This window comes from Chelonia mydas, chromosome 15 (genome assembly GCF_015237465.2).
Source record: "Chelonia mydas isolate rCheMyd1 chromosome 15, rCheMyd1.pri.v2, whole genome shotgun sequence".
Taxonomy (NCBI): domain Eukaryota; kingdom Metazoa; phylum Chordata; order Testudines; family Cheloniidae; genus Chelonia; species Chelonia mydas.
In genome coordinates this window covers 21,316,848-21,341,557 of record NC_057856.1, presented here as the reverse complement: position 1 = coordinate 21,341,557, position 24,710 = coordinate 21,316,848, and the positions used below count along the sequence as shown (strand labels likewise).

At 41.6% G+C, this 24,710-nt stretch overlaps 1 protein-coding gene across 30 annotated transcripts in view; it reads right to left on the bottom strand.

Moving 5' to 3' along the window:
* The window catches only part of RIMBP2 (RIMS binding protein 2), a 279,893-nt gene that overhangs the window by 111,297 nt on the left and 143,886 nt on the right, over positions 1-24,710 (bottom strand). For 29 of the 30 annotated variants that reach the window (XM_043529348.1, XM_043529351.1, XM_043529342.1 and 26 more), the window contains 2 exons: positions 13,608-13,697; positions 896-1,018 (listed from right to left, as the gene is read on the bottom strand). The gene's annotated coding sequence lies outside the window, so the exon portion shown is untranslated. Of the gene's footprint in view, positions 1-895; positions 1,542-13,607; positions 13,698-24,710 lie in introns of those variants that run through there. The other variant, XM_043529337.1, reaches the window with a different exon arrangement.

Below are 24,710 nucleotides of genomic sequence, written 5' to 3'. Positions count from 1 at the left end.
ACAACTATTCAGCCTCAATCTGGAGGGATCACATCTGGAGTAAGAGGACATATTAGTCTCCATGGCTCTCTCAGTCCTTGAACACTCTTGTAAGACTTCTAACAGTCATGGAATTAGATCCAAATGTGGTAGTGGGCTTTATTTGGTGGGTTGTGGACACCTCTCCATAAGGAACTGGACTGGCACTCACTAGCTTAGATCACCAGGTTAGAAGGAGCATTCAGCTTGCAGTGACCTTCTATCACTATCCACATGGACAAGATTTGACCCCATGACAATCTCTATGCCACTGACATCCCCGAAAGTGAACCACTTCAATCCTTTACCCACACAGCTGATTTTAATACTTTCCTCCTCCTATCAACTTGATTCCCATTCAGTAACTATGAGCTCAAATCACTCGAACAGCAATTTGTAAAATCCTAAATGCAGCTAGAATTTAGTTTACATCCCCTCCCTTTTTGTTTGATGACTCCCTCAAAGTGGTATCTTCATTATTTATTTCATTTTATTCCAAGACCATCGGGGGGAAAAATAGTAATATAAGTCATCTTTATCTAATGGTCAGGAAGGCCCCTATTTAGCAAAGCAAGTAAGCACGACTTATTCTGTGTCTATTGTGCAAAGCACTTAAGCACATGTTCAGGTTCCAGTGACTTCAAGCGCATGCTTAAGTGTTTTGCTGCATAGGAATGAATTTACTTGTGCTTGAAGTAATCATCATCAACATGTTCCCATAAGTGTTTTGCTTAATTGGGATGCTATACAGGCAACAGAATCATCAGAGAAAGCATATTTCTTCTAGAATTCTATTACAGCCTCTTACATTTGAAATGAAGAACATAGGCAAAGGTATTAGACACTGAGTTACCAGACTTCATTGTATTAGCCATACCTTTAGGACCTGCTCTAAGTTCTCCAGCTTGGCTTGGAGCTGGTGTTTCTCCTTCACAGCCAAATCTCGTTCTTTGGTCACTATGGTGAGGGTTTCTCTAAGCTGAACATAGTCTGATTTCACCTAAAAATATAAAAAAAGTAAAACAAAATAAAAAAGAAGCGTGAGAGGTAAAGTACTCTCAATGTAGACAATTTACCAAGAGAAAAGCACATCTGAAACGAATACCAGTCGCTTGTGCAATTCTGCCCAAGGCCATCAAATGGGGACAGGAAATAATATAAAGCAGAAAATAAGAGATAAGAAACAAAAGCAAAAATTGAAATTAGGTAAGGGGTTAAACTTGAGTGAAAAAAGGAAACAGTAGAAAAAGGCAATTGTGTGAGTATATCATGTGCGTGAACATACACACACGCACACAACCTCTCTCATTTGGTACAGTTACAAACAATCTGATAATCAAAATGTAATTGGGCATAAGTTAAAAAACTAAAAGGAAAAGGCTAATACTTATACCAGTAAATGTGCAAAATAGATAAAAGTAACTCACATCAAACAGTTTTGTTACACCTCACTCTACCCTCACCTTTTTGTCTGTATGTCGTTTATCTGGGCTCCAAACCTGCACAGAGATCTGTCAGTGTAGATCTCTGATACCGTGTTACTGCAGGCAGATGTAGGGAGCTGCTAGACAATGCAGCTGTTTGCAGGATCAGAACCCTCAACTGTGAACTCTGAGGCCCTGGTCTCGCAAACATCAGTGAGTAAACTTATTAATGTGGATATTTCCATAGATTTTAATAAGGCCACTTGGGTGAGTAGAGAAACACACATGCTTAAGTGTCTGCAGTATCAAGCCTTGTGTTTGTAAAGTGCCTACCACACTGGGGTTCTATAAATAAAAGCAACGTCCTAAGATTCTTCCTCCTCATCTGAGGTTGCAGAGATGTAAGTATAAACAGATCACACGTATACCATTTCTGATTTAATCTTTTGACTTCATCAAGTCAGCCTGTTCTAAATCAATAATAAGCATGAGCAACAGAGGAGAATTAAAATGTACAATCAAATTATTTTCCGTTCTGAAGGAAAAGAAATATTCACATGCAGCAAAAATTGTGTTTTCCCTTAAAATCTTTGCACATGTCCTATTTCCAAATAAGATAATGTCATGAAGTTAAGTTATTCCGCAAATAAGGCTTAACTTCTTGTTTATTTTACCCCAGAGTTAGCTTAGCCTTTCAGTGCAAGTAACTCAGTACAAAATAGAGCATTCTGGGAACCTTCAAGTCTGCACATAATATGGAGACTATGTAATATGTAGTACACATATACATTGTATATTTAGAAAATAAATTATTCCATCAATATTCCATGGACCAGTTCTCTTCCCTGACCTTTTGATCCATATCTTCAGCTAGTGTAAACTGGTTTCAATGGAGTGTACAATGTGAGAATCTGGCCCTTTACCTCTCAACACTGTCTAGGTTTAAGCACAAACGATGAGTCCTGCAATGTAACAATTACAGAGTATATCACCTCAGGAATTGAAATCTTCAGAACATAACACCACAAAGAACATTAACAATTCAAATCCACTACTAATAGATACAAAGATAGATATATAGCGTTCACATACACGTGACAAACACACATCTTCACAACGCTGCTTGCAAGGACATAAACGAAACAAAGCCCGTACCATTTTAGCTCAATAAGAGTCTGGACAGCATCTGTTTTCTTTGTCCAATTGACAATCAGAAATGTAACCGTGAAAGCAGGATTAGTGAATGCAGCGCTGGGTAAGAGAAGGAAAGGCAGTGCAATAATTATAGGGAAAAAATGTGTAGACTTCGATCGTGGGTCAAAGTTAGTTTCTCCTTTCCAACACAGCTATAGAGGGGACAAGTTCTCTTTTTGTTTGATTAGTAAAGCTGCATTTTTTTTTTAAATCCAAAGACATTACACAACTTCCTACGGTGATGTCCGTTCAGAGAAACCCTAGAAAACCACATTTTCCCTCTGGCTCCAGTTTGTTAACTCGTGAATTTCACGATGGTTCAAATTGAATCTAAACTGTTCAATGTAACCCTGCTATTTGTCTTTACAGAGGGCTTTTCAGAATGCAATGGACTGGAAAAGAGAAAGAACAGATCTTATTTTCCATGAGAACTAATGCAATTACCAGCACCCTCAGGAATTTTTTTTCCTCCATGTATATTTTATTTTCCCTTTCCATTCAAAACTCTTTACAGTAGGAGACATTCATTTAAACAATGGCTTTTCAGAAGTTATTAACTTCCTCTGTACTTGGTATGGTCTTTCGCTGCTCAGATTGCTTGATGTACATTGTAAAAATATAATGTGGTGGGTAAAGGGAGGTGATGAGACATTGCCATCGACAATGCAAGCGTGTTATTGTCTGTGATTCTCAGTTGATTTACTAACGATGGATGAACCACAAAGGTTTGGAGCAAGCTCCGAGAAGGGGTGTACAGTTCAGCATGAAAAAAATAATTATTTAATTGAGATAACTGAGCTCGAACCAGGACCAAACTAAGGTCATTACCTGGGGCACCCAATTCTGTCACTAAAAATACATGCCAGGTAAAGAAGACCCACACAAAAACACACACAAAAGAACAAAAAAATCGGGGAATGTCTTGGGATGAGAAAAAGAGAGAGAGAGAGATTAGAGAAGGGAGAGAAGGAGAAAGTATGGATGGATATCTAATGGGTTGGGAGATGGGGGGAAGGGTAAAGAGAACATAGGCAGGACCGGCTCTAGGCACCAGCAAAGCAAGCAGCATTCTGCGCCCCCCCCCCCCTTTTTTTTTTTTTTTTTTTGCTTGGGCAGTTGCGTTCTTGGAGCGGCAAATTTTTTGCTTGGGGTGGCAAAAAACCTAGAGCTGGCCCTGAACATAGGAATGCTAGTCCTGGAAGAGAGGTTGAGAAGATAGTGTCCTGTGATGGGAAGAGAGCTATTATGGGTGGGAGTTGTCATGATAGACATGACAGAAGAGACATCATGATAAATGGTGTCAGAGGAGGGAGGGAAGATTTTGTAAAGGATGTCTTTAGTGGGAAGGACGTAAGGGGAGACCAAAGGGAGAAAAAGGACTTGGGACAGGTTGTAGGTAGACCTGAAATAAAGGGGAAAAAAGCAGGGGGGGGGGGATTACACAGGAACTGGGAGATATGGTATGGGGGGAAAATGCGGGAAACAGAGGAAAGAGAACTGGAGAAAGAAAGCAGAAGTGGAAACATAACAAAAGGTGGGGGAGCAGAACAGAGAAATGAGAGGACTGACATGAATGTAAAAGGGAAAGAATGAAAGCGAAAGGACAATCAGAGAAAGAAATAAAGAAATGGAAAAAGGAAGAGAAAAACACAAGGAAACACGCATTTCTTTAGGGCTATGCAACTCTATTTTGATTTTATTCATGCTGCTATATGTTTTCAGATGCAATCCATAAGGAATGAAGGGGACAGGAAAGGTGATACACCGGGGAAGTCACAGATAAGGGCCTGGCTCTGGATTACAAAGGTAACTTGCCAGCAACTGTGGATGCTAATTATAGCTGAGAGCAGATATTTGGAGACCATGGGAAACATGGCTTTATGGGAGGCAGGACCATGAGAAGGCAGGCGTGTGGTGGCACTGCCTTACCATACACACATGAAACATCACGATGCAACTCTCTTAGTGTTGCATCACAACTAAGTTTGCAAACATTACTGAGGGCACCCTAAATCTTAAGACTGATCTTCTAAAAGGATGAGAACATCTGCCTATTGACACAGAAAGTAACAGCAGTATCTTTATAAAAATAAACGAAAGTAATAGTAAAATAGGCTTTGTGTCTTGAGCTTGTGATGGTGTTGTCTAGTGGCTGCTCCACAGAGAGGATAAGGATAATGCTGCCAACTATGACAAATCTCCCTTAGTCTGGGGGTTAAAAGTTACAAGTCTATTAATTTGGATCAGAAGGACCACAATTCTAGTCTTTGCTCACCTATGTGAGTGATTTATACGAGGACTGTATCTGAGAAACACATGGTTTTGTTAAAATAGGAACTTCCTGCAATAAAGTTAGAAGATGACAAAGAAATGGCAACCCAGCGGTACAGAAAAGGCAATTTTAGGGCCAATTTTTTTTGGTTTTAAGACGTGGGGCTTGTCTACAGGGGAAATAACCCACAACAGCCATTGTGGAATAGCTATTCCAAATGAATTCCCAAGTGGACACTGTCGTTCTGTGCTAAGAGTGCCTTTGTGCAATTTAGCATAATCCACAGTGGAAGTGGATTAGGCTGCGAGTGTGGAATAGCTATTGCACTTTAAATTCACATGATAATTTATTTCACAAAAGCTTTCCTCTGTAGACAAGCCTTTAGTGATAGCCTACTACCCAAAGTAAGCATAAGGTTCGTATCTATTACTGATGACAAACTGACAAGTAAGATGGATTCATAATTAATCCAGCATTTTGAATTAGTAAGAATGTGTTTAACTTGTTAGTGTGGCCTAGTGGATAACTCACTAGAGAAAGATTTAGGAGGTCTGGGTTCTATTATACTGCCACTAGCTTGGTGGATAACCATGGCCAAGTCACTTCACCTCCCTATGCCTCCATTTACTCATCTATAAAATGGAGATGATACTAACCTCCTTTTTAAAATGCTTTGAAATCTATGCATGAAAAGCACTATATAAGAGCTAGGTATTATTGTTATTGCTTCTATCTCCAGGAGATATATATGTGCATATATGCTACATTAAATAGATGACAGATAGATGTATGTATACTTCACTCATTAACAGTTTTCTCAATAAGCTTATTCATAGACAACTATATTTAGTATGATATATCTACAATATAGTTAAGAGATCTAACCTACAATAATTGTATTTGAAAATACAAACTAAAGTCAGATTCTACTCTCACAACCCATTTATACCAGTATAAAAGAGAAGCATCAGAACTAATGTCCTACTTGTAGGAGTGTGCCTTTGTAAATTCATAAATTTATCATTTTCCTTAATAATAAATCTTATTCTTCAGTGTGGCGGACAACATTCCTATTAGATTTTAATAAGGGATTACATGATAATATGGTACGTCCATTTACCAAATGATTTCCAATTTTCTTACGTCTACTAGTAATAATTATCTGGATTTAAAAAAAAAATTATTTGACGTGTGGTGAGCATTCCTTGTTTCTGCTGTGGATTTTTTTTTCACATGGGAAATAAAGGGCCATGGGACCAGACAGTGCATCCCAGAGTTCTTCTGACAATGTACCTTGGGAAGATTTGTATTAGAGATGTGTGGAATCTGCAGATGTTTGATGTACCTGTCAGAGAGAGAATATTTCATCCAAGGATCTCAAAGCCCTATAAAAAACACTTTAAGCTTAATGATTATCCAAATGGTCCTAATAATCTGTATCTAATCCTCCTCCTTTAGAGGTTCAGGTCTTAATAAACAAAGATATCTGTGTATTTTCATTCTGTACCTTGGGAAGAAATGGGGGAAACACATCTCCATAAATAATAATAATATTTTGTACTTCCACAGCACAGTCTGACCAGGACTTTCTCCTCCTGAGGATTTTGCATTAAATCACACAGACAACTGTACCCAGAACAGCAGCAGAGTGTTCAAGGAGTCTATCACTCACTTTTTTTTTTTTTTTTTTTTTTTTTTAAAAAATATGCACTAAAAGTGATTTTAATGATCTCTCCAACAAGCTGTCTGTTTAAGAACATATGGGATATGCATGAAATTGAATTACAGATTGAGCACTTCTATCAAAGCCCCCAGTGGCAAAGACAGTTGACCTAGATAGATCCATAGTAAACAGTCATCATTTCATGAGAGAAACACTGGGAACATTTTGCTCTGTGATGACTCTGCGTTAAACGCACACAAATGTGTGCGTCATCCACAAAGCTTTTCATTCCATATATTACCACACATCAAACACTTCTGTCACTTGGGTCAGTTATGAAATCTATAATATTAATGAAGTACCTTCAGTTTTTTGTAATACTTAAATCCAAAGACTATGGAGTTACTAGAAAAATACCGCACTTTATTTCACTGGTAAGGAGCTCATTTAGCCAAGCAGTGAAAGAACATTTCTCCCTGTGCCAAATACAGTTTACTTACACTGATAAATGCGCTCTGCAGGCCTGCAATTAATTCTGCCATAGGCAGACCACAACTGCTGAGATCAGACTAATTTACCTGTTACAGAGATAAGCACCCTAATACTCTCTGCTTTAATACTGGATGTTAGTGAACCAGCCAACTTCTCATACTACTACTTTCAGAGTAACAGCCGTGTTAGTCTGTATTCGCAAAAAGAAAAGGAGTACTTGTGGCACCTTAGAGACTAACCAATTTATTTGAGCATAAGCTTTCGTGAGCTACAGCTCACTTCATAGGATGCATACTGTGGAAAATACAGAAGATGTTTTTATACACACAGACCATGAAAAAATGGGTGTTTATCACTACAAAAGGTTTTCTCTCCCCCCAACCCCACTCTCCTGCTGATAATAGCTTATCTAAAGTGATCACTCTCTCTCCCCACCCCACTCTCCTGCTGGTAATAGTTTATCTAAAGTGATCACTCTCCCTTGTAAGTGATCACTTTAGATAAGCTTTGAGAGTGATCACTTAGTGATCACTTTAGATAAGCTATTACCAGCAGGAGAGTGGGGTGGGGAGAGAGAAAACCTTTTGTAGTGATAAACACCCATTTTTTCATGGTCTGTGTATATAAAAACATCTTCTGTATTTTCCACAGTATGCATCCGATGAAGTGAGCTGTAGCCCATGAAAGCTTATGCTCAAATAAATTGGTTAGTCTCTAAGGTGCCACAAGTTCTCCTTCTCATACTACTACTGTCTCTGAGAAAACATCATCCCATATAAGGAAGAGGTTACATTTTCCGTTCATAATTGTTCCTATAAAATATATATGTTAGAAACATATTTTGAACATGCAATATACACACTACCCATCTTTATATGTGCATATCAGCAGACAACCAAATCAGAGCCTACATAAACTGCACACCCTTTCTGTATGCAAAACCTGCATATATGCATATTGAAGGATCTTCTCCCCCAGGCAGAGGGCCAGCACAAGAGCTATGCACAATTAAATACCACCTAAGACTTATTTTGGAAGCTTAAGTATTGTATAGTTTCTGTGATGCCCTTTGCATAGGAATGAGTTTTTCACCCTTTGTGCTGTGCACAAAACAGTTAATGGTTCCTCTACGGGTTTGGCCTGTTTTCACACAAAACTGCCCTGGTTGTGTGCAGATATCCTTATTTGTGTTCATAGAATTGCTGCTGCAATTTAGGTGCCTGTTTTTCAAAATTAAGTCTTAATGAGTTTAAAAAAAAACCCTGTACAAAAAGAAATGAAAATGGTTCTTATTGTGATTTGTATGTGACCATAATGAGCTTATTTTACGTGTATTCTTTCTCTTTGAGGGCTGATCTATAATAGTGTTAAAAATCTTCCTATCTTTAATACATAGCAGTTGCGTAGAGATTTACATTTTCAAAAATACTAGACAAACTAATCCATACTCCCAAATCCCTCTGGCTATTATCAGTGAAAATGAGGCACAGAAGGTTACATGATTTGCCTAAGTCCACACAGCAAATCTAAGGATAGAATTCAGAATTCCTAGGTCCCAGCCCTGTGCTTAGACTACACACTTCTACCTCATGGCTGGTTTTTCTGCCTAACATTAGTTTATTTTTCATTACACTTTAAATGTTTCTATTTCACATTTTTTCCTAAAAATTCTTCCTTACACTATACCCTCCAATTATTTATTTTTGCCCTATCAATTTGGAAAAGCAACATGCTCATGGGAGCCTAGAAAAATATTCCACACAGAATATTAAGTATTTTTGTATTGGAATACCTATTATCTCCATGCAGACTTTGAGGAAGGAGTAGAGCAAAAGTATCTCTGTGCATCTGTAATTAAGAATCCTGATAATGAAGTTCACTCTCTTAATCACAGCTATCAGTGAGCCGATTGCCAAGCCTGACTCAGGAAGGAGAGCAAGAACATATGCTAGGAAAATGGCTCCATACACGCTGAAAGCTTTCTCTGTATTCCATAATATTGTCCACACCACCACACACACTCAAATAAATGGTCATAGGTCCATTAACTTAAGTACATGGATAGACCCTCAGCTGGACTAAACTGTCATCACTCTCAGTTGCTGTAAATTGCCATATACATCAGTGGAGCTTTGACAACGTACACTAATTGAGGATCTACCCCTTGGTACCACATTAGCATTGTTTGGTGAGGGGTATTAGCCTTGGCCTCTGATGCACTGCTCTTTTCCTGGTACTCAGTGCAAGTATTTTGAGAGCCTGTTCCTGCTCCCGTTGAAGTCAATGGGAGGTTCTGCAGGACTGGGCCCTAGAGATTTTTAAAAGCCCCGAGTGTGTCTGAGACCTGCTCCACGGATCTCCTGGATGGGTATTTGTGCTTGGCCACTAGCCGTGGTTTAAAGGAGCTCACCACAAGTGCTTCAGCCTGCAGGTAATTGTGCCTGGGCTATGTCAGGGCCTAGCATGTAGAACCCCAAATAATCCATATCTCTTAACTTTAAAAACAACTTAGAATGGTTTTATTCTGAGGAATTTGTTCTCTTTTAGTTTGACTGCTGTTACCCTATTATCTATTCCTTCTGTCCCATTTCAGTTTTTCCTCAGACAACTCATTTCATATACAATTGGCTTTATTTTTATTTTATTTTTTTTAAAAAGGTCTTAGGGGACAGATGATCTTTGAATTTTCCTTTTTTGAAATGGGTGGAATTCAGACTGTAAGCCCTTTGGGGCAGGGACTATTTTTTGTTCTTTGTACATTCCTGGCACAGTGAGGCCTTGGTCCAGGACTGGGGCTCCTAAACACTACAATGCAAATACTACTACTAAGACTGCTAATGGGTTAGTTTTAACCTATAAAGCCCTAAATGGTGTGGGTTAACTGAGAGGTAGCTTCTCTCTGCCTGACATACTGTCACAATCCAGATGTCCGGAAGCAATGGAGCTAGAGCCCCTTTAATCTATATGAGATGGGGCTGCTTGTGGGTCATTCCTGAAGAAGCCCTCTCTTGGTTGGCCAGAGCCCAGATTTGTTAACCTTCAGGCGTGCTGCAAAGCTCATCTTTTCTCCTTCTTTGTTAACACGGCTGAGGAGAGCGTGTGCTGAGGTGGATCTACTTATGGGAAGTCCCCTGTTTATATTGATACTGTCATTTTGAACGTAGGGGATAGGTACCCAGAGCACTACATGAGTTTCAGTGAGCTGTATTCTAAACATCTTAAGAAACAAACAAACAAACAAACAAACACACACAATTGGTGAAATCTGAGCCCACTGAAGTCAATGGTAGTTTTGCCTCAACTTTAATGGGGCCAGGATTTCACCCTCTGAATTTAAATTTGTTTTTGCAAGGTTGTTTAGTACCTTGGGCAAACAGAAGAGCTTTATAGCTATAATTTTTTATTATTACTATTACAACTACAATAAAGGTAATTAGGGCTAACATTCTTCAATACTTTCTTAAGCCTTCCCTGCATTAGCCCCACATGCTACATTTGTCTGAGGTAGAATGTAAACTGCATGGGGTAGGGATCTTATCTTTATGTGGCTAGTGAAGGTTACATTTAGCGAGCTCTGTAAACCAGTGCTTCTCAAGCTATCTGATGTGGGGGATTGGCAATTTTTTTTTCCAATGTGCGCGCAGACCGGCAGCTGATGGCTCGCGGACCGGCATCGGTCCGCGGACCACCACTTTGAGTAGCACTGCTGTAAACAACAGCAGTGGGGAAAGGATGATGCTGGAAAGGTATTTAGAAGAAAAACATCATGAGAGAGAAACACTAGACAGATGGGGCGGATAGATCTAAATAAGCCATATGGCCTCTTTCCATCCCAAAATATTATTATGCTCCTGATTTATACAGGAACCACTTTGATTCCTCTCCAATCTGCTCTGAAGAGCAGAAAATTTCAGTTCTGTTTAGAGACCATGTGCTATGTATGAAGTCACACAGTACATACATAACCACCCTCTATTCTCAACCGTTCACCTTTACCAACCAGTTCTGGCTGGCTCAGAGATTAAACAGCACAAGTTTTAGCTCAGAATTTCAGTCCTGAGTCTACATATTTGAAATATGCACTTCAAAGAGGCCTAAGTGAGGTAGGCAACCAACTCCAGTTGATCTTTGATGTTTGCAGTGTTGTTGCAGTCTCTGATATGAGTTACTTCTGGGGGAATTCTGTGCCACTGCGCATGTGCAGAATTTATGTCCCCTGCAGATTTCTTTGCTTCCCCATAGAAAAATCACTTTCTGACGGGGAAGCAAAGGGAAGACACAAGAGCGGTCATGTGACCCTCCCGAGCAGTATCTTTCAGGGGCCCATGGCAGCCGGCAGAGAGGTAAATCACTGTGAGGCTGGAGGAGAGACTGGGGAAGACCCGGCGGGTGGCTCCTATCCTGCGCTGGGCTCAGCTGCTAGTCCCGGCTGGGCTGGGGAGGATGGGACTTCCCCCCCCCCCCCCAGATTTCTCCCCTGGTGGCAGGAAGCTCTGCAAACTCCCCCGTCCCCTGCTGCAGGGGGAGGGATCCCCATACAGGGAGCTGCTCTCCCATCTGCCCAACCCCCAGGCAACCAGACCCCCTCATACCCAGACCCTCTCACCAAGCCTCACCCCCTACACTCAGAGCTCCCCCTCCGCGCCCCACTCCACTGCACCTGGACCACCCTGATGAGCCACCTGCACCCAGATCCCCACCCCACTGAGCCCCAACCAGCTGCACCTAAATCCCCACCCCACTGAGCCCCCACACTCAGACCCCCCTGCTGAACTCTATTCCCACACACCCAGACCGACCCCCCCTGCTGAGCCCCAACCACCTTCACCCAGACCCCTCTGCAGAATCCCATTACTGTTGCACTCAGAACTCTCCAACAAGTCCCCCGCATCTGGATTCCTCACTGAGCCACCCACAACCCAGATTGCCCCACACAGAACCCTCTCAACCCACACTTGGATCCCCCCACACTTGGATCCTGCCTTGCTGAGCCTGCCTGCCCATACCTGGTGCACCTGGCATGGATGGGCAGGGCCCTGGGGTGTTTCTGGGACAGGCTCAGTCCTTGCATTGTGTCAGGGTTGGGCGCAGCCTCACCACTGAGTCTGTGTCCTGGGGGGAGCTGCACAGTGATCTCTCACCTCTGTGGAGCCAATGGCCTGTGCTCCCCAATGTCGTGCTGGAGCCTCCACATTTATTGACAAATAGAATTTGCAGAATTTTAAAATATTGTGCGCACAATTTTAATTTTGTCGGCGCAGAATGCCCTCGGGAGTAATGAGTTGTGTGCAAGACTAGCCCTCTAAGCCAATGTAAAGTAATACTTTTGGCTCAATCTAAACTTGTTTAGGTTGTGAGTATCCCTTGTGCAGTCACAAAGTACCTCTTTTCCCATTTTATATGCTCCATGCACAGTCACTTGCAGTTGTAACCCCTGCACTCAGGGAAATGCAGGGACAGTTCCCTTGGTGTCCCTCCCTGGGGAAGAGGCACATTGCCCCAAACCAGGTGGGGCTGTAACTCTGCCTCATAGTACAGGGCAGGTACAGCAGCCAACAGAGAGAACTCTCCTAACGGATGATGCGGCTTTCTCAGTTTTTCTGTGCACTGAGCCAGTCAGGATGCAATTGTGCCTTGTTTGGGCACAAACAATCTCTCCTTGCACTCCTTCTGGAGCAGTGCAGCACACCACCACCCCCAATGTGGGCAAATGGCTATATGCTAGTTTGGCCCTCAAAAGCCACAGCTAATCACTCGTGGGAAAGGTTCAATTTATCACCGTTTTCTTGTCAGATCTTGCTCTAGTTGAGGCTTATAGCTAGACTGAGTGCAGCACTCCAGGGGAAGGTTCCAGAAGGACTGTGCCTCAGGAACCATAATCCCTTCCTGAGTTCCTAGGTAGACAGAGTTAGAGCACAGGTTGCACCAGTCATAGGTCCCAGCCTTGCATCCTCCCCAGCCATTTCAGGCTGAGGGATTCATGAACTTCCCCAGACACACTGTCCGCTAGGCAGGCACAAGATGACAGAGAATTAGATGCCAGAGAGTCAAAACTAGAAGTGGTTAAAATGTTTTTTTGGCAAAACTGAAATGTATTGATACTTTGTTAGTTTTAATTAAAAAAATAAGAAAAATTGACAAAAATCAGGGGGAAAATTGTTTTTGTCAAAAATTTACAGGGGCTGGTGGGAATAATTTCCTGACAAGCTCTAGTGAAAACCGCAAACAGCAATTTTCACCCAAAACCTCACAGGAATTTAGAGTACAATGAGAAGATGCTTCAGTGACAAAGCACACCTCACCAATGTTTGTCTGTGTGTCTTAATTATTCATTTTCTTCTAGGGAGTAACATTTGTTCACCAAAAAATACACTGTTCATGAATTCAAATGTGGTTTTAAAACCAAACATTTTAATGTCCTTTGTGGGTCACTAGCAGAGAAGCAGCAGGACTGTGCTGTCTGCTTTTAGCAGCTCGGCAGTGTGGCGTCAGAGATAAATGGATGTGAGAATGCTATTAGCATGTCTTCCGACTGAGACGTTACCTGGTCATATTGCAGTGCTTTGTGGGACAGACTAGCATATTGAAGGCTCAAGCGATTCTTCTCTTGCACAGCATCCTTCAGTTCATTTTCCTAGAACAGAAAAAAAGGTGTTATAGGCCACTCATCGACATTTTTTTAAATTGCATGTATCTTAAGTAATCAATGGGTGTGCTTTATTGGATATTAATACATCCCTATGCATGCAGTCAGGCACAAAGCCGAAGGTCCTGAAGGTGCAAAACCTGCAGGGCTATTATGGACTATAAATGACTGTCACCACATTTTTCAATAGGGAATTTGGAGTTGGTAAAGTGGGTGAATCTGATTAAAGATCGGGGGGGAGGGATAGTTCAGTGGTTTGAGCCTTGGCCGGCTAAACCCAGGGTTGTGAGTTCAATCCTTGAGGGGGCCATTTAGGGATCAGGGGCAAAAACTGGGGATCGATCCTGCTTTGAGCAGGGGGTTGGACTAGGTGATCTCCTGTGGTCCCTTCCAACCCTGAAATTCTATGATTCTCTGAAGGGACATGACTTGACTCCACAGACCAGACAACTGAAATACACAACTCCCCATGGAGTTAATGAAGAGCCCTACCCTGGCAGCAGCATGACTTGAAGATGGCAAGATTCTTGCCCTAGCTTTTCCTGAAGAACTAGAAGGGAAGAGAAACCAGCAGGACCCTCAAAGTCAGAAGCTCACAGTACACCACAGCTACAACAGAGAGTCAGCAGCTACTGAGGAGCAATTATCTCCATTTTCTATTATCCACACACAGCACCTGGATACCACAGTGACAGGCACTTCAGACGTAAGAACAGAAAGATAATATCGCCCCAGATGGTACCTGCAGCTGTAGCTAGGTATACCAGTGGGCAACATGGCTGTAATGGGGTCCTCGGTGGGCCGAGAAGCCTTGCGGTTAGTGCCTGCTCAGTCATGGAGACCGGGCCCGCCCACTCCGCCGGGCTCTAGCAGCATTTGCTCTCCAGGAGGGGCCCTTTGAGCTACCTTCCGTGGGTTGCGTCCTATCACTGCTTCCTTCCCTCAGCTTCTGGTCCCAGATAAGGGGAAAAAGAAAAAGTAAAAAGGAAACCACAACTGCCAGCCTCGGCTGGGCTCTGTTCCTTCAGGGAGACTTCTCCAGCCTCTTTCGGAAGGAACCTTCAGGGCAGGTCTGCACTCCTCCCCAGCCTCCCCTTTCTGAGCTGGGCTGCTCTCTTTTCAAGGCTGTCTGCTGCTGGAGCATGTTCTGGAGGGTTGGCGGGGCGCGGCTACCTGGGCCCAGTATCCTCATTTAACCCCTTCCGTCCCAGTGCGGGGTTTGTATACCCCATCACAATGGCACTATAAGGAGCATGAAATAAAGAAGAGTTAACAAACCACAAAAGATTAGGTGGTTAAAGTTCAGTCTTTGGGAACAAAAGAGGCGATTTCAGGTGACATAACTGAGCTTTTATGTAAATCCTAAATCAGGCAAGGTCCTCTACCTGTTCTGAAAACCTCTCTTTTTGCAGAAGTTTAAGAACAGTGACTATATGAAATCAAAGTCTCTCAGAGCCATCCCAAGGAAAATGACTGCTGAAAGCATTTTGGCAAGGAGTGAGACTTGACTGAAAGAGCTGGGTAAAAAAAACAGTTACACTGCTGTGAATTTTTTCAGTAGGGTGGATTTTAGATTCTGTTCTTTTATTAATAAAACCATATCAAAGTACAACACATTCAGTCAGTTCATTTATTTATTTTTTAATTTAGAAAGCTAAAGTAGGCTGACGTTAACCCCTCATGAAAGTTGCAATCTCGGCTAACTTTAGGATTTTTGCTGACCTACGTAAACTGGAACTGCCCGACACACAGGTTTTCATTATGACAGTGCCAACTGAAAATTCAGCTCAAGTTAGACAAAAGAATCACAAGGTTTGTAAACCTCTCAACAGCCCCACTGGCCCCCAAACGTGGCTCTTTGAAACTCCACTGATCTGCTTGGCACACAGAGCTCTTCTCACTCTACTTAGGTATCAGGCAAAGCAGCTGGAATAGAACTGCTCAAAAGTTTTCACATGCAATATATTGTTTTGTGAAAATTTCTTTTTAAAAAAAGCACACTTTCTGTGAAAAATTCTTCCCATTAACAATAATTTCCACTTTTTGCAAATTTTTCACAATATTTTTAACCAAAGATGTTCTTGAAATTTCAAACAAAATCATTTTCAAAATCACTATCTTTTTTTTATTTACCAAAAAACAGATTTTCAATAAGATGTGCTTTTCAATAAATAAAAAATTCCATTTCAAACTTTTTTCCATGATACTTCTACCAAACATTTTCTTTAAGCAAAATCATTATCCATATTTTGTGTTTACCAAAAACCAGGTTTTGAGTAAGAGAATATGGTTTTCAGTAAACAAAAAATGTTGATAACAATTTAGTTAAAAAATGCCAGTTAAAATAATTGAAAATATTTCACAATAAAATGGAAAATGGGTCCACTTCAAATTATGTAAAATGGAAACAACTTTGGAATTTAAAATTTTGCTTTACATCTCCTCCTCTCCATCTTTTCCCCCCACCCTCACCCCCTTTTACAACCTGCTCAAAGTTGCAAGCTGGAGGGAAGCGGGACTAAAAGAAGCCTAACTGGCTTCCACACTATGTGAAAAAAACCACTTCTATTGAGCTTCCTTGTGCTTGGTTGCAGCCCACAAACACAGCAAACCTCAAGCACAAGGCTGAATTTGAAAGGGGTTAATATTCAGTGTAATTAGCACAGCTAATATTTTACATATTAAAATACCATCCTGACTCTCTCATCCCCAGCACAGCTGTAAGATGTCTTCCCCTGACTTTTTCTGAAGCTCTCCTCTATTAAATATCGACTGCTACTATGTTGAGCATAAAAAGAGAAAGGCTGTAGTTTGCAGAGTATTCAGTCTCCTAGGTGCAGATGTATCATCTCACACATAAGAAGCTCATTAATTATAATTTCTCAAATTCTGTTCAATCCGTTAATCAGGATGCAATTAAAAGTGGCAGTCATGCTCTGTGGGATGCTAGACAGTTCTGTGGGGCAAAACAAGGAGAATTTTATAGTTTGTGTTCCATTTTAAAAGCTGTGAACTAAGTCAATACATATTTTTAGGATATGAGCAAACTGCACAGAAATAGAACACCCTTGGATATGCAATTTTTTTGCATTATTAACCATTAAAAGTCATTTGTACAAAACCATAAATTTGCACTGTACTTTACATAGAATAAGACGTGTCACCTGCTCTTTACATTTTATAGGTCTTACCCTGCATCACCAAAGACGGATGGAGGTTTGCCATTGAGTTCAGTGGATCAAATTCTCAGCTGGTATAAATCAATATAGCTCCATAGACTTCAATGGGACAACTTAACAGCAACTGATTGTCTAGCCAATGAGTGAAGGATCTGACCCTAAGACAGCCACGTCAAATGGCAAAATACGAAGTAAAGGAAAACAGTTCAATGGGAGGGAGAGGGTAACATGCCTTATCCCAGATAGCTTGTGTCTTCAGCAGAACTGGATTTCAATATAGATTCAAAAGGGTGAAATACTGGCTCCACTGAAGTCAATGGAACTTTTGCAATTGACTTCTGCGGGGTCAGGATTTCACCCACACAATTTAAAACTGGAAGAAACTGGCAGTCTGACATTGAAATTAATGTATTACCAAACACATTTGTTATGTGGCATAGATAAAATCATAATTGCTGTAAGATTGTTATGATCTAATATGATCTCTTGCATAACACAGGCCAAAAAATCTCACCCAATGATTTTGGCATTGAGCCAATAACTTCTGTTTGAGCTCTATCATATCTTCTAAAAAGAGAGCCAGTCTTGATTTAAAAACTTCAGGTGACAGAGAATCCACCACATCCTTAAGCAAGTTGTCCCAATGGTAATAGACGTCACTGCTAATATTTGTACCTGATTTCCAGTCTGAATTTGTCTAGTTTCAGCTGCCAACAACTGGATCCTGTTACATATTTTTCTGCTAGACTATAGAGCCATCTAATTATGAGAAATCTCTGCCGCCTATAGGTACTTGTAGAATGTGATCAAGTCACCCTTACCCTTCTCTTGGATGAGCTAAATAAAGATTTGTCGTTTGGAATAGTATAGATGTTTGTCATGCATATTGCATAAAAATCATGCCAGTTGGACAAACTATGAGCAAATTAAATGTGTAGTGTAACACTGGTTACTGCAGCAGACACTTAATCTAGTCTGTAAAATTATTATTACAAGGAAATCAGGCAGAAATAAAAAACAAAATGAATGCAAAAACTAGGCCAGCATGCTTCAGACTGTTTTAATTCTCCAGAAAGGAAACTGGTTTATGAGACAGAGTGCAGAGCAATTGGGCTGGCCCTTAATCCTACCTGAAGGGAGATCTATTTTATCACGTTATTTGCAAGGATGAACTAAAATAGGACAGTAACCATCTCAGTTTCACCGTACCTTAGTTCTAAGCTATTTGTTTGCACTTACATTTGTTGTTCACTATGGTTGTCATTCCTTTCACTGATTTGCTTTATGGAATAAGCCGCCTCATGACATTTGCCAAAGTAAACAACCGCCCCTGCTTCCCATCACAAATACAACTTTAGGGATAAAGAATCATCTGTGACAGCAGCATCTGCTGGCAGAATTCTAGCCTGAACAACATATAGACAATAAACCAGGCCTGGTCTACACTTAAGTTATGTCAATACCCCTGACCAATACCGCGATGCTGACTTAGCCCCAGTGCAGACACGGCCATGTTGACGGAAGAATGCTTCTGTTGATGTAGCAGCTAGCGTTGTTCGCAGAGGTGGTTTTCCTACATCAATAGAAAAAACCCTTTGTCAGTTTAGGCCGCATCTACACTATGCCAGCATAACTATGTCAACCTAGCTATGTCAGTATAGTCTCCAGCGTGTAGACATACCCACAATCACAACAATTAAGATACCAAGATGCTCATGTCTTTTCCTGAAATTTCTACAGTGATGATATTTATTTATAAGCTTTCTGATGGTACTCGTCACGGAAGTATAGGTGCACCACACATACATTAATAGGTGTATTCTTACAACACCTTTATCTTCTCTCTTTCAGAGATGCAGAGCAAAGGCACAAAGAGGTTAAATGACATATCCAAGGTCATACACAAAAAATCAGTGGCAAAGCCAGGAACTTCTGAGGTCTGGTTAACACTTAAAATTTAGGTTGACATAGTTGTAGGGCTCTGGGGTGTGAAAAATACATATCCCTGAGAGCAGTAACTTTGCCAACCTAACCCCTGGTGTAGACGCAGGTAGATCAATGAAAGAATGCTTCCGTCGATCCAGCAAATCACAGGAATAACCAACCAAATCATTCAATACTCCACCTGCACGTCACTCATCAGTTCCCCTTCAAATGCTCCACCACCATCACTCAGAACCTAGACCTTCATCCTGAAAAACCAACACTCGGCCTTAACTCTGACCATATTCGTAGTTACGTGGTATGTCCATGTATTCTGAAGATTAATATAGCACTGGTGTGGCTTTTATAAATTACAAGGTTTGGAGCTCTATTCTTTGGTTTGGACCAATCTGTATTAAGTGAGGTGGGTGTCAGATAAGAAATGGCAGCTGAGAGACAAGTTTTCCTATAATAGTTAGAATAAGTTTTGTTAATGAGTAATCTCTGTTGTTAACTCCCAATGTACGTAAATGCACAATCAATTTGTTAGTAATTGTTCCAAATTTGGTGGTAATTTTTTATATAGAAATTTCAGAACTGAATTCTGGATACACACACATAGGGCTATACACTCACACAGCATGTGTGGTGTGTGCGCATAAGCATGCACAAGCGGGTGTTTTGCATTAATTTTGGAGTTAAGGTTGTGGGTGGTAGAAGAAGTAGCTGAGGTTGAGAAGCGGTGGGCATCAGGGCTGATAGTTATTCATACTGCTAGCTATCAACACTGATACACATATTCCAACATATGCTCCCCCTAGCGTTCTGACATGTCTCATGCTATCCCCACCCACACTTCTTTGCCTTCAAAGGGTGGCACCCCATCCCCTGCACATTCCCTGCTGTATCCCATTCCATCCATGCCCCAGTCATCCCCATGCTTCCTCCGTGCATAGCCCTCTTCCTCTCAGTCTCCCCAAGTGATTGGTCAGAGCACAGACTCTCACTACAGAACACATTCATTACTAAATTCACTACATTTTTTAAAAAGTGCTTTGCTGTCTCTGGATGGAAGGCCACATGGAACCTCAAACTATTATTATTACACTTACCCTCATTATTATGTTTACCCTTCAACTCCTTAATAGGATTTTTGCAACTTGTGGGATGTGCTTGGGACTTTGGAAAAATATATGAGCCTGAAATGTGTTGGGGAAACACTCTCAGCCAACAACATAAAACGAGCTGCCTCGCCGGAGTTTTTTCACGGTGAATTGCACTAACTTTATTTTTTAATTTCAAAATATCTGTGTTAATGCTTTTGTGTCTTTGGTACGATCAGATTGTTGACCTTGCAGGATGAGACACAGATATTGCATAAGGGCGCAGAGAAGCATTTCGATGAAGCATGCATCTCACTTTCCAATCTCTCTCAGATGCTCTTGTGGGCATTCACTATGAAACGTCCACAGCCTATATAAGTTTGGTGTGCTGGGAGCATAAAGATGAAGAAGAGTTAAGCAGCCATCAAGTATATGCCTGCAATGAGAGTTCTGTCTATTCAAGAACGTGACACACCAACAACCCACATGATTTTCCCCATGCTAATCTCACAGTCTGCGCCAGCACACAGTACTTCTAGGCCTGTTTTTCCTTCTTTCAGTCTGGCCCCTTCTTTAATGGGTAACTAACAGGTACAGACTCCGCCTTTTACACACAAGGAACAGGGACTTAAGCAACTACAAATGTCCATAGCGTATACAGAAAAACATATACATTTCTCATGTGTGCTGTATCTATCACCAGAAAACATAACTAAAACAGAGAGTGCATGTAACTACCACAGTTGTGATTCCAATCATTCTCTACAGTGACAATGTCAACCATTCTAGCTCTTACAAATGCTAATTCCAAACACAGCTCCCTCCCTTTACAGCCTCCTGCTGAGGGGCAAGAAGGTCAAGAAATGCACCAACCAACACAAATGACAGACAAGCTGGCAACAGGTCAGATACGTCCTCCTCGCCTCTAGCTTGTCACTCAGGATCTTCTGTTACCTACAGCCCTACCCTCGCTTGTACTGAGTTATTTTGCCAAAAAAAACCTAAAAGAACTGTGCAGAGAGAGGCTGATCTGAGTGTTGGGTTTGAAGAAGATATGTGCGATTAGTTTAGGAGCTTCCATAAATTGGATTCAGGGTTTTCTCCACTGCTTGCCAAACTGACAGCTACCCAATTCAATTTAAAATGCAAACCTGTTTAAAATCATTCTAATCCCACCCCTTCTGTGTTTCCCTTTTATACAAATAGCTTTGGGATGCTGCTGCTTCTGGTTTTTTGTTTTTATTTTAAACTAGGGAATTCCCCCTCCCCCGACCATTTATTCATAGTGCATATCAGTTCTGATAATTTAATTAATATAGCCACATACTATCCCAGAGTCAAATGAGGTCTAATGTTTAACCTATTCAAGTCAATCTCCCTCAGCTGTTGATAAAGATGAGTAGACTGAAGATTAAGAACTCATCAAGCCAATACTCCAAGACACTGTACATAAACATATGACAAGGAGAACACTGATTAAATGTTACCAGACTAATGTGCAAGTAAAAAGAAAACAGTCTTTCATGCTCCCAAAGCAACTTCTCATCAGCCTCTGCAGTCTTGACAATGCGTTTAAATTATTAGCCAAGCAGCCTGTCACCCCTTTCTAATGATGTCTTTAAGCAAATATCCATTTTAAAAACCAAGGGGTTGAAGCAGCTTCCATTATTACTCTGATATAATAGAAAACGTGCATCCAAAATTTTTGCAAACAGGGAGATGAATGCTGGAAATTAAAGATAAGAGAACAAACAAAAGAAGCTTAATTTAGAAATATCCCCTCATAGAAATGAAAGTATTTGCTGTGACAATGAGGAACAGATTAGTATCAACTAGATGCAAAAAAAAAAAGATCCTAAAAAAACATTTTCTAATAAACGTAGATACTACTGTATGGAGCTTAGATTTTATTAGCTTAAAATGAGAATTCTTTCCCTATTTAAAAGTGAGAAACACAAGTCATGCTTATGTGTATTATCTGTGTGTTCGAATGACACATGCCAGTGCCACATACGGAACCTTCCTCAAAACAAACAAATCTGAACACCAACCTTTAAAATATAATATATTGAACAATGGTCTTAAAAGCGAAGGTTTTTCCAGCTGAATGCAAGCAATGTTCTAGGTGTTCTCAAACAGACATGCCATTTTAAAAACAAGCATATTTTACACGTGACCCTTTCGGAAAAGTAAATCTAGTCGGAAAATTAGGACTCCCCCATCCTAGCCCCCACCCATTCCCAGCATTGTTCCATTTTTATCATGAACTTGTTCCATTTTTAACAGGGGACTGCATAGCTTTAAACATGTATACTCAGTAGCACCCTGCACAAAATACGAGTCCACTTATGAACACACATCTATGCAAAATTAAAACAAAAAAAGACATTACCTTATATATCAGTTGCATCTTTTAAGCATAGAAACAAAAGTAAAACGCGTGTTCAGGTTTGAAATACAGCAAAACTAGAAATTCCCTCAACAGATATGAGAAGGACTGACTATGAAAATTCACAGTAGGAGGATGACTTCTGTAGATTTAACACAGTCTGACACTACTGTCTGGGTAACAAGGTTCTAAATTGCCTGGAGTAAGGCATCTGTTGCCTTGTGTGCTAGTTTGCTCATCCATCAATTACTTTTATTTTAAAAAATGATGGTATATACTATTTTTTGTTTATTTGGGGCTTTTTATTTTTCTTAAGACAGCTTAGTGTTTACAGGTGACCTGGACTAGAAATACTGGAACACTCGCGGATTATAATTCTATACTTTGTATTGTCAGAGGGTAAATACTGAGAATTACTCCAAGATTATAATCATAGGAAATTGTTTGAGATACAGGTGTTCAAGAAAAAAAAACACCCTGTGATCTTTTCTCACATCTTCTTGCCCTGCAAATGACTCCCTCTAAAAACAGACAGAGCAGTGACCCTCAACCAGGGGTCTGGGGCCCCCTGGGGAGCCACGAGCAGGTTTCCGGGGGTCCGCCAAGCAGAGCCAGCATTAGACTCGCTGGGGCAAGCTGAAGCCCCACCGCATGGAGCTGAAGCCCGAGGCCCTGAGCCCTACCACCCGGGGCTGAAGCCAAAGCCTGAGCAGCTTAGCTTCACAGGGGCCCCAGGTGATTGCCCTGCTTGCTACCCCCTAATGCCGGGCCTGGCTTTTATATGCAGAAGACTAGATGTGGTGGCACAGGTGGGCCGTAGAGTTTTTATAGCATGTTGTGGATGGAGGGAGGGCTCAGAAAGAAAACGGTTGAGAACCCCTGAAATAGAGCACTGTCTTTTTATTTTTTTAGGCCTGATTTCACAATGCTTACTCATCTTGCGTAGTATGTACTGGAGCTACTTGTTCAAAGTACTATTCAGTGTGGACAGAGATTACAGAACTTGTTCCCAGAGGCACCATGGGTTCCACAGTGGTTGCCATCAAAGCCTTTACCATTTTTCCTCTGCAAGTAACTAACACTATGATGACTGAGAGAATAAGGGAGAATTAGTGTGGTCTGTTTAAGGAATTTGATTGGCTGAGAGGAACAGTTGCAAATAAAAAATAAAACCAGAAAATTCAAGGCAGCATACATAGAATGTTCTGCAAAACTCCACTGGAAGCAAGTCGGGGTCGGGGGGGGGAGTGAGCAGGAAATGGTGACCCGTAGATCAGAAATGTACGTGTTTGCCGTGTTAAGTTATTGTTAATAAATGCTCCCTCTGATGCAGTGATTCCCAATCTATTGTGAGTGGCAGAGTTTTGTAACCATGCCAGTACGATAAAAGTGTGATCCAGGAGCACCCTAGGTGTCTTTTGAAACCAATGAGAGTTGAGGGTACACACTTAGGATTGGGCCCCTAGGTTGTGAAGATGAACTATGAGTAAGGCTAAGATTTTTGTCATGGATATTTGTCGTAAAAGTCACAGACAGGTCATGAGCAATAAAGAAAAATTCACGGAAACCCATGACCTGTCCCTGACTCTTATTAAAAATATCCATGATAAAATGGGAAGGGACTGGGCAGCTGCAGGGTGGCTAGGAGCTCCGGGGCTCCCACCATCCATGGGGGCTCAGAGCTGCAGGGTCCCCCTACCCCATCCCAAGCAGCAAGGAGCTGCAGGGATCTCCCTGCCCCGCCGCAGTGGCGGGGAGCTGAGGGGATCCCCCCTGCCCCGCTGCAGCAGCAGGGGAGTTGTGGGGCCCCCTACCCACCCAGAGTGGTTGGAGGGCTGCCGTGGTCTCCCTGCTAATGTGACTGGTGGGAGCTGAGGGGATCCCCTTGCCGCTGTGGCTGGTGGGGAGCTGCGGGGATCCCCCTGTCTCCCACAGCGGCCGTGAGCTTCAGGGTACCCCCCACGGTGGCTGGGAGCTGAGGGGTACCCCTGCTGCCCATGGCAGATGGGAGCTTGGGGGCCTGCTGCCTCAGGTGGCGGGGGTATCTCATGGCTCCCTGCCACTGCAGGAGGATGTGGGACCCTGCAGCTCCCAGGCACCAGGGCTGAAGTCACGGAGGTCTTTGGAAGTCACAGATTTTGTGACTTCCGCAACCTCAGTGACAAAATCGCAGCCTTAACAATGAGAAATAGAGCCACAAGGCTGAAATAAACCCTCTAATGTCAAAACAGGAGTAGGCAGAATTTAACATTTATCTTTACCTATAAATGAGCAAGATAACATACAAAGTGCATAGCCATAAACAAATTAACTTGTGTTTCTCTCAGGACAACAAATGGACCAAAGTCCCCAGGTTCAATACACAAAGTTTCTGCAATGTGGCAAAAAGAAAATAAAACAATGTAAA